Genomic DNA, 9,434 nt, shown 5'->3' with positions numbered 1-9,434 from the left:
AGGGTTCTTAAGCACACTCTTCTTTTGCTTTGGATCTTGACTTTAACCGCTCAGTCTCAAGTTTTCACTTGACACCTTCACGCCACAAGCACATGGTTAGGGACAGCTTGGTTTAGCCGCTTAGGCTAGGATTTTATTCCTTTAGGCCCTCCTATCCACTGATGCTCAAAGCCTTGGGATCTTTTTTATTACCCTTGCCTTTTGGTTTTAAGGGTTATTGGCTTTTTGCTCTTGCCTTTTGGTTTTAAGAGCTTTTGGCTTTTTCTGCTTGCTTTTTCTTTCTATTTTTTTCGCTTTTTTTTTCTGCAAGCTTTGTTCTTTGCTGCTTTTTCTTGCTTCAAGGATCATTTTTGTGATTTTTCAGATTATCAAATAACATGTCTCCTTGTCATCATTCTTTCAAAAGCCAACATATTTAACATTCTTAAACAACAACTTCAAAAGACATATGCACTGTTCAAGCATTCATTCAGAAAATAAGAAGCATTGTCACCACATTAATATAATTAAACTAAGTTCAAGGATAAATTTGAAACTCATGTACCTCTTGTTCTTTTGAATTAAAATATTTTTCATTTAAGAGAGGTGATGGATTCATAGGATATTCATAACTTTAAGACAAAGTTACTAAATACTAATGATCATGTAATAAGACACAAACATGGATAAGCACTTAACATAAAGAAAACGAAAAACAGAGAATGTAAGAACAAGGAATGAATCCACCTTTGTGATGGTGGCGTTTCCTTCTTGAGGAACCAATGATGTCCTTGAGCTCTTCTATGTCTCTTCCTTGTCTTTGTTGCTCCTCCCTCATTACTTTTTTATCTTCTCTAATTTCATGAAGGATGATGGAGTGCTCTTGATGTTCCACCCTTAATTATCCCATGTTAGAACTTAATTCTCCTAGGGAGGTGTTGATTTGCTCCCAATAGTTTTGTGGAGGAAAATGCATTTGAGGCATCTCCGGGATCTCATGGTGATGAGCTTCATGCATCTCTTGAGCTCCATGAATGGGCTCTCTTGTTTGCTCCATCCTTTTCTTAGTGATGGGCTTCTCTTCCTCAATGGGAATGTCTCCTTCTATGTCAATCCCAGCCGAATTGCATAGATGGCAAATGAGGTGAGGAAAAGCTAACCTTGCCATAGTGGAGGACTTGTCAGCCACCTTGTAGAGTTCTTGAGGTATAATCTCATGAACCTCCACCTCTTCTCCAATCATGATGCTATGGATCATGATGGCCCGGTCTATAGTAACTTCAGACCGGTTGCTAGTGGGAATGATTGAGCGTTGAATGAACTCTAACCATCGTCTAGCTACAGGCTTAAGGTCCAGTCTTCTCAGTTGAACCGGTTTGCCTTTTGAGTCAATCTTCCATTGAGCTCCTTCCACACATATGTCCATGAGGACTTGGTCCAACCTTTGATCAAAGTTGACTCTCCTTGTGTAGGGGCGTGCGTTTTCTTCCATCATTGGCAAGTTGAACGCCAACCTTACATTTTTCGGACTAAAATCTAAGTAATTCCCCTGAACCATGGTGAGATAATTCTTTGGCTTCGGGTTCTTACTTTGATCATGGTTCCTTGTGATCCATGCATTAGCATAGAACTCTTGAACCATTAGAATTCCGACTTGTTGGATGGGGTTTGTTAGAACTTCCCAACCTCTTCTATGGATCTCATGTCGGATCTCCAGATACTCATTTCTCTTGAGTTCGAAAGGGACCTCGGGGATCACCTTCTTCTTGGCCACAACATCATAGAAGTGGTCTTGATGAGCTTTGGAGATGAATCTTTCCATCTCCCATGACTTGGAGGTGGAAGCTTTTATCTTCCCTTTCCCTTTTCTAGAGGATTCTCCTATCTTGGGTGCCATCAATGGTAATGGAAAAACAAAAAGCTTATGCTTTTACCACACCAAACTTAGAATATTGCTCGCCCTCGAGTAAGAGAAGAAAGAATAGATGAAGAAGAAGAAGAAATGGAGGAGAGGGAGAGAGAGATGTGTTTCGGCCAAGAAGAGGAAGAGAGGGTTGTGTTGTGTGTAAATGAGGAAGAATGGAGGGCTATATATAGGGAAGGGGGGGTAAGGTTCGGCCATAAGGGTGGGTTTTGGGTGGGAAATTGATTTTGAATTTTGAAGGTAGGTGGAGTTTATGAGGTAGGTTTATGGGAAAGAGTGGATGATGTGAGTGGTGAAGTGGTGATAGGGAAGAGAGATTGAGGTGATTGGTGAAGAGTTTTGGGGAAGAGTGTTTATTGGGAAGAGAGGATGAACATTGAGAAGAGGGAAGGGAGTGAGTGGAGGTAGGTGGGAATCCTGTGGGGTCCACAGATGCTGAGATGATCCTATGGGGTCCATAGATCCTGAGGTGTCAAGGATTTGCATCCCTACACCCATTAGGCATGTAAAATGCCTTTGCATGCAATTCTGGCGTTTAAACGCCGAATTGATGCTTGTTCTGGGCGTTCAACGCCCAGATGTAGCATATTTCTGGCGTTAAACGCCAGCCAGATGCTTGTTTCTGGCGTTTAGCGCCAGCTCTTCTTCACTGTGCATTTCTGGCGTCTGAATGCCAGGATGCTGCTTGTTTCTGACGTTCAACGCCAGAAACATGCTCTGTTCTGGCGTTGAACGCCAGACAGATGCTCTTTACTGGCGTTTAAACGCCAGTGAGATCCTCCTCCAGGGTGTGATTTTTCTTCTGCTATTTTTGATTCTGTTCTTAATGTTTTGATTTATTTTGTGACTCCACATGATCATGAACCTATAAAGACATATAACTAATAAAAATATAATTAAATAAAAATTGGGTTGCCTCCCAACAAGCGCTTCTTTAATGTCAATAGCTTGACAGTGGGCTCTCATGGAGCCTCACAGATATTCAGAGCATTGTTGAGACTCCCCAACACCAAACTTAGAGTTTGGATATGGGAGTTCAATACCAAACTTAGAATTTGGTTGTGGCCTCCCAACACCAAACTTAGAGTTTGACTGTGGGGGCTCTGGTTGACTCTGTTTTGAGAGAAGCTTACTGTGCCTCTTTTTCATGTTTACAGAAGGATGTCCTTGAGTTTTAAACTCAAGAGAGTCCTCATTCAATTGAAGGACTAGTTCACCTCTGTTAACATCAATCACAGCTCTTGCTGTGGCTAGGAAGGGTCTTCCAAGGATGATGGATTCATCCTCATCCTTCCCAGTATCTAGGATTATGAAATCAGCAGGGATGTAAAGGCCTTCAACCTTTACTAACATGTCCTCTACTTGTCCATAAGCCTGTTTTCTAGAATTGTCTGCCATCTCTAATAAGATTTTAGTAGCTTGTACCTCAAAGATTCCCAATTTCTCCATTACAGAGAGTGGCATGAGGTTTATTCCTGACCCCAGGTCACATAGAGCCTTCTCAAAGGTCATGGTGCCTATGGTACAAGGTATTAGGAACTTTCCAGGATCCTGTTTCTTCTGAGACAATCTCAGTTGATCCAATGCATTTAGTTCATTGGTGAACAGGGGAGGTTCATCTCCCCAAGTCTCATTACCAAATAAATTGGCATTCAGCTTCATGATTGCACCAAGGAACTTGGCAACTTGCTCTTCAGTAACATCCTCATTCTCTTCAGAAGAAGAATACTCATCAGAGCTCATGAAGGCGTAAGGAGGTTCAATGGAATCTCTATGGTCTCTAGATGAGCTTCAGAGTCCTTTGGTTCCTCAGAGGGAAACTCCTTATTGATTATTGGGCGTCCCAGGAGGTCTTCCTCCTTGGGATTCACGTCCTTCTCCTCTCTTGTGGGTTCGGCCATGATGGTCATTTCAATGGCCTTGCACTCTCCTTTTGGATTCTCTTCTGTATTGCTTGGGAGAGTACTAGGAGGAGTTTCAGTGATCTTCTTACTCAGCTGGCCCACTTGTGCCTCCAAATTTCTAATGGAGGACCTTGTTTCATTCATGAAACTCAGAGTGGCCTTAGATAGATCAGAGACTAAATTTGCTAAGCTAGATGGATTCTGCTCAGAATTCTTTGTCTGTTGCTGAGTGGATGATGGAAAAGGCTTGCTATTGCTAAACCTGTTTCTTCCACCATTATTAAAGCCTTGTTGAGGCTTTTGTTGATCCTTCCATGAGAGATTTGGGTGATTTCTCCATGAGGGATTATAGGTGTTTCCATATGGTTCACCCATGTAATTCACCTCTGCTATTGCAGGGTTTCCAGGATCATAGGCCTCTTCTTCAGAAGGCGCCTCTTGAGTACTGTTGGACGCAGCTTGCATTCCATTCAGACTCTGAGAAATCATATTGACTTGTTGAGTCAATATTTTGTTCTGAGCCAATATGGCATTCAGAGTATCAATTTCAAGAACTCCCTTCCTTATAGGCGTCCCATTATTCACAGGATTTCTTTCAGAAGTATACATGAACTGGTTATTAGCAACCATGTCAATAAGTTCTTGAGCTTCTGCAGGCGTTTTCTTTAGGTGAATGGATCCACCTACAGAAGTATCCAATGACATCTTTGATAGCTCAGATAAACCATCATAGAATATATCCAGGATGGTCCATTCTGAAAGCATGTCAGAAGGACACTTTTTGGTCAGTTGCTTGTATCTCTCCCAAGCTTCATAGAGGGATTCACCTTCTTTCTGTCTGAAGGTTTGAACATCCACTCTAAGCTTACTAAGTTTTTGAGGAGGAAAGAACTTGGCTAAGAAAGCCGTGACCAGCTTATCCCAAGAGTTCAGGCTATCTTTGGGTTGAGAGTCCAACCACACTCTAGCTTTGTCTCTTACAGCAAAAGGGAAAAGCATGAGCCTGTAGACTTCAGGATCTACTCCATTAGTCTTAACAGTGTCATAGATCTGTAAAAATTCAGTTAAGAACTGAAAAGGATCTTCAAATGGAAGTCCATGGAACTTGCAGTTCTGCTGCATCAGAGAAACTAATTGAGGTTTCAGCTCAAAATTGTTTGCTCCAATGGTGGGGATGGAGATGCTTCTTCCATGTAAATTGGAATTAGGTGTAGTAAAGTCACCAAGCATCCTCCTTGCATTATTATTATTTTCGGCTGCCATCTCCTCTTCTTGTTCGAAAATTTCTAAAAGGTGCTTGCTGGATTGTTGTAATTTAGCTTCTCTTAGTTTCCTCTTCAGAGTCCTTTCAGGTTCTGGATCTGCTTCAACAAGAATATTCTTGTCCTTGCTCCTGCTCATATGAAAAAGAGGGAACAGAAAAATAATAATAATAGGGATCCTTTTTACCCAGGTATAGAGGTTTCCCTGTGTGAGTAGAAGAAAAGAAGAAGAGAAAATCTGAACTCAGAGAGAGAGGGTTCGGATTTTTGGTGAGTGAGGGAGGGATGTTAGTAGATGAATAAATAAATAGAAGGAGATGAGAGAGAAATAAAATTTTCGAAAATTATTTTTGAAAAATGGTTAATGATTTTCGAAAATTAAAAGAAGAAATAAATTAAAATTGAATTTTGAAACAATTAGTTAATTAAAAAGAATTTTTGAAAAAGAGGGAGATATTTTCGAAAATTAGAGAGAGAAGGTTAGTTAGGTAGTTTTGAAAAAGATAAGAAACAAACAAAAAGTTAGTTAGTTAGTTGAAACAAATTTGAAAATCAATTTTGAAAAGATAAGAAGATAAGAAGTTAGAAAAGATATTTTAAAATCAAATTTTTGAGAAAGATATGATTTTGAAAAAGATAAGATAGAAAGATATTTTTGAAAAGATATGATTGAAATTAGTTTTGAAAAAGATTTGATTTTTAAAATCACAATTAATGACTTGATTCACAAGAAATCATAAGATATGATTCTAGAACTTAAAGTTTGAATCTTTCTTAACAAGTAAGTAACAAACTTGAAATTTTTGAATCAAAACATTAATTGATGATGTTATTTTCGAAAATTATGTGATAAAGATAAGAAAAAGATTTTTGAAAAATATTTTAAAAATTTTCGAAAATAAATAAGAAAAGTGAAAAAGATATGATTTTTGAAAAAGATAAGATTTTTAAATTGAATATTTGATTTGACTCATAAGAAACAACTAAGTTTTAAAAAGTTTTGAAAAAGTCAACTCAAATTTTCGAAATTTATGAGTGAAAAAGGGAAAGATATTTTTTTTTATTTTTGAATTTTTAATGATGAAAGAGAAAAACATGAAAATGATGCAATGCATGAAAATTTTGGATCAAAACAATGAATGCATGCAAGAATGCTATGAATGTCAAGATGAACACCAAGAACACTTTGAAGATCAAGATGAACACCAAGAACTTATTTTTGAAAAATTTTTTATGCAAAGAAAACATGCAAGACACCAAACTTAGAAATCTTTAATGCTTAGACACTAAGAATTCAAGAATGCATATGAAAAACACCATACAACACAAAACAATATAATATGAAGATCAATCAAGAAGGTTTTATCAAGAACAACTTGAAGATCATGAAGAACACTATGAATGCATGATTTTTTTTCGAAAAATGCAAGATGAACATGCAATTGACACCAAACTTAAAATCTGACTCAAGACTCAAACAAGAAAAACAAAATATTTTTGAAATTTTTTTTTTGATTTTGCGATTTTTTTGTATTTTTATTTTATATTTTTCGAAAATTAGTGTGAAAAAGAAAAATAAGGATTCCAAAATTTTTAATATGAATTCCAGGAATCTTACACTCTTATTCTAAAGCTCCAATCTGAGGGTTAGACATGGCTTAATAGCCAGTCAAGCTTTAGCATGTAAATCTTTTGGATCTGGAACAACAGCAGGTGGATTAGCAACAACTAGCTTGCTCATGATGATGTTGGATTGGAAGCCCCAGTCCAAATGAATTTAGACACGGCTTTACAGCCAATCAGGCTTCAACATGTTTCATGAAACACTAGAATTCATTCTTAAAAAAATTTTAGAATCATTTTCGAAAACAGATGAGAAATTTTTGAAAGATTTTTGAAATTTTTTTTTTGAAAAATTTTTGAAAATAAAACAAAAAGAAAATTACCTAATCTGAGTAACACGATGAACCGTCAGTTGTCCAAACTCGAACAATCCCTGGCAACGGCGCCAAAAACTTGGTGTACGAAATTGTGATCTCAGGCAACGGTGCCAAAAACTCTGTACGCATGTCTTAATAAATCGTTTTTCATTCACAACTTCGATACAACTAACCAGCAAGTGCACTGGGTCGTCCAAGTAATAAAACCTTACGTGAGTAAGGGTCGATCCCACGGAGATTGTCGGCTTGAAGCAAGCTATGGTCACCTTGTAAATCTCAGCCAGGCGGATATCAAATGGTTATAGTGTTTTCGAAAATAAATAATAAATAAATAGAAAATAAAGATAGAAATACTTATGTAATTCATTGGTGAGAATTTCAGATAAGCGTATAGAGATGCTTTCGTTCCTCTGAATCTCTGCTTTCCCGCTGTCTTTATCCAATCAGTCTTACTCCTTTCTATGGCTGGCTTTATGTAAGGACATCACCATTGTCAATGGCTACTTTTCATCCTCTCTGTGAAAATTTCCGATGCGCTGTCACTGCATGGCTAATCATCTAGAGGCATCACCGTGGTCAATGGCTGCATCCTATCCTCTTGTGAAAATGGTCCAAATGCTCTGTCACAGCATGGCTAATCATCTGAGGTTCTCGATCATACTGGAATAGGATTCACCCTCCTTTTGCGTCTGTCACTACGCCCAGCACTCGCGAGTTTTAAGTTTGTCACAGTCATTCAATCCCAGAATCCTACTCGAAATACCACAGACAAGGTTTAGACTTTCCGGATTCTCATAAATGCCGCCACCAATCTAGCTTATACCACGAAGATTCTGATTAAGAGATCCAAGAGATAATCATCCAATCTAAGGTGGAACGGAAGTGGTTGTCAGGCATGCGTTCGTGGGGGAATGATGATGATTGTCACGTTCATCACATTCATGTTGAAGTGCGAATGAATATCTTAGAAGCGGAATAAGTTGAATTGAATAGAAAAACAGTAGTACTTTGCATTAATCTTTGAGGAACAGCAGAGCTCCACACCTTAATCTATGGAGTGCAGAAACTCTACCGTTTGAAAATACATAAGTGATGAAGGTCCAGGCATGGCCGAATGGCCAGCCCCCAAACGTGATCAATATGATCCTAAGATGAACTAAAAATCATAAGATGTCTAATACAATAGTAAAAAGTCCTATTTATACTAAACTAGTTACTAGGGTTTACAGAAGTAAGTAATTGATGCATAAATCCACTTTCGGGGCCCACTTGGTGTGTTCTTGGGCTGAGCTTGAATGTTACACGTGCAGAGGCTCTTTCTGGAGTTGAACGCCAAGTTGTAACGTGTTTTTGGCGTTCAACTCTGGTTTGTGACGTGTTTCTGGCGTTTAACTCCAGACAGCAGCATAGAACTGGCGTTCAACGCCCTTTTGCGTCGTCTAAACTCGGCCAAAGTATGGACTATTATATATTGCTGGAAAGCCCTAGATGTCTACTTTCCAACGCAATTGGAAGCGCACCATTTGGAGTTCTGTAGCTCCCGAAAATCCACTTTGAGTGCAGGAAGGTCAGAATCCAACAGCATCAGTAGTCCTTCTTCAACCTCTGAATCTTATTTTTGCTCAAGTCCCTCAATTTCAGCCAGAAAATATCTGAAATCACAGAAAAACACACAAACTCATAGTAAAGTCCAGAAATGTGAATTTAACAAAAAAACTAATAAAAACATCCCTAAAAGCAACTAGATTCTACTAAAAACATACTAAAAACAATGCCAAAAAGCGTATAAATTATCTGCTCATCAATGCCACAGTAGGGGATTCTTGAGATTGAGTTGTTTGATGTGTGGGCTATTGACTTCATGGGACCTTTCTGACCCTCATACTCAAACATTTATATCCTAGTGGCAGTTGATTATGTGTCCAAGTGGGTGGAAACTATGGCTTTATCCCCCAATGATTCCAAAGTGGTGATGAGCTTTCTCCAGAGATATATTTTCAGCCGGTTTAGTGTCCCAAGGACACTTATTAGTGATGGAGGAAGCCATTTCTGCAACAAACAGCTGGACTCACTTCTGTAGAGATATGGAGTCCGTCATAAGGTGGCAACCCCCTACCACCCTCAGACGAGTGGACAGGTTGAGGTCTCTAATAGAGAACTCAAAAGGATTCTCGAGAAGACCGTCGGTACTTCAAGAAAGGATTGGTCTAGGAAGCTTGATGATGCTCTCTGGGCATACCAGACAGCACTCAAGACTCCTATCGGCATGTCTCGTTATCAGTTGGTCTATGGTAAAGCTTGTCACTTGCTAGTTGAGTTGGAGCATAGAGCATACTGGGCAACAAAGTTTTTGAACTTTGACACCAAGGCCGCAGGAATAAAGCAGATGCTCCAACTGAATGAGCTTGATGAGTTCAGATATTCT

At 38.8% G+C, this 9,434-nt stretch overlaps 1 non-coding gene across 1 annotated transcript; it reads left to right on the top strand.

Annotated features, from left to right (window-relative positions):
* The first annotated feature begins 4,566 nt into the window (after window positions 1-4,566).
* On the top strand, window positions 4,567-4,674 carry LOC148573365 (small nucleolar RNA R71). The gene has a single exon (XR_015905594.1). It is a non-coding gene; the product is annotated as a small nucleolar RNA R71 (small nucleolar RNA).
* Window positions 4,675-9,434: the final 4,760 nt, after the last annotated feature.

The sequence above is a fragment of the Arachis ipaensis genome, chromosome B2 (assembly GCF_059453495.1).
Source record: "Arachis ipaensis isolate K30076 ecotype BB chromosome B2, ASM5945349v1, whole genome shotgun sequence".
In the NCBI taxonomy this organism is placed as follows: domain Eukaryota; kingdom Viridiplantae; phylum Streptophyta; class Magnoliopsida; order Fabales; family Fabaceae; genus Arachis; species Arachis ipaensis.
Note: the sequence above shows the minus strand (reverse complement) of the source record. Positions and strands in the feature narration are given on the sequence as shown.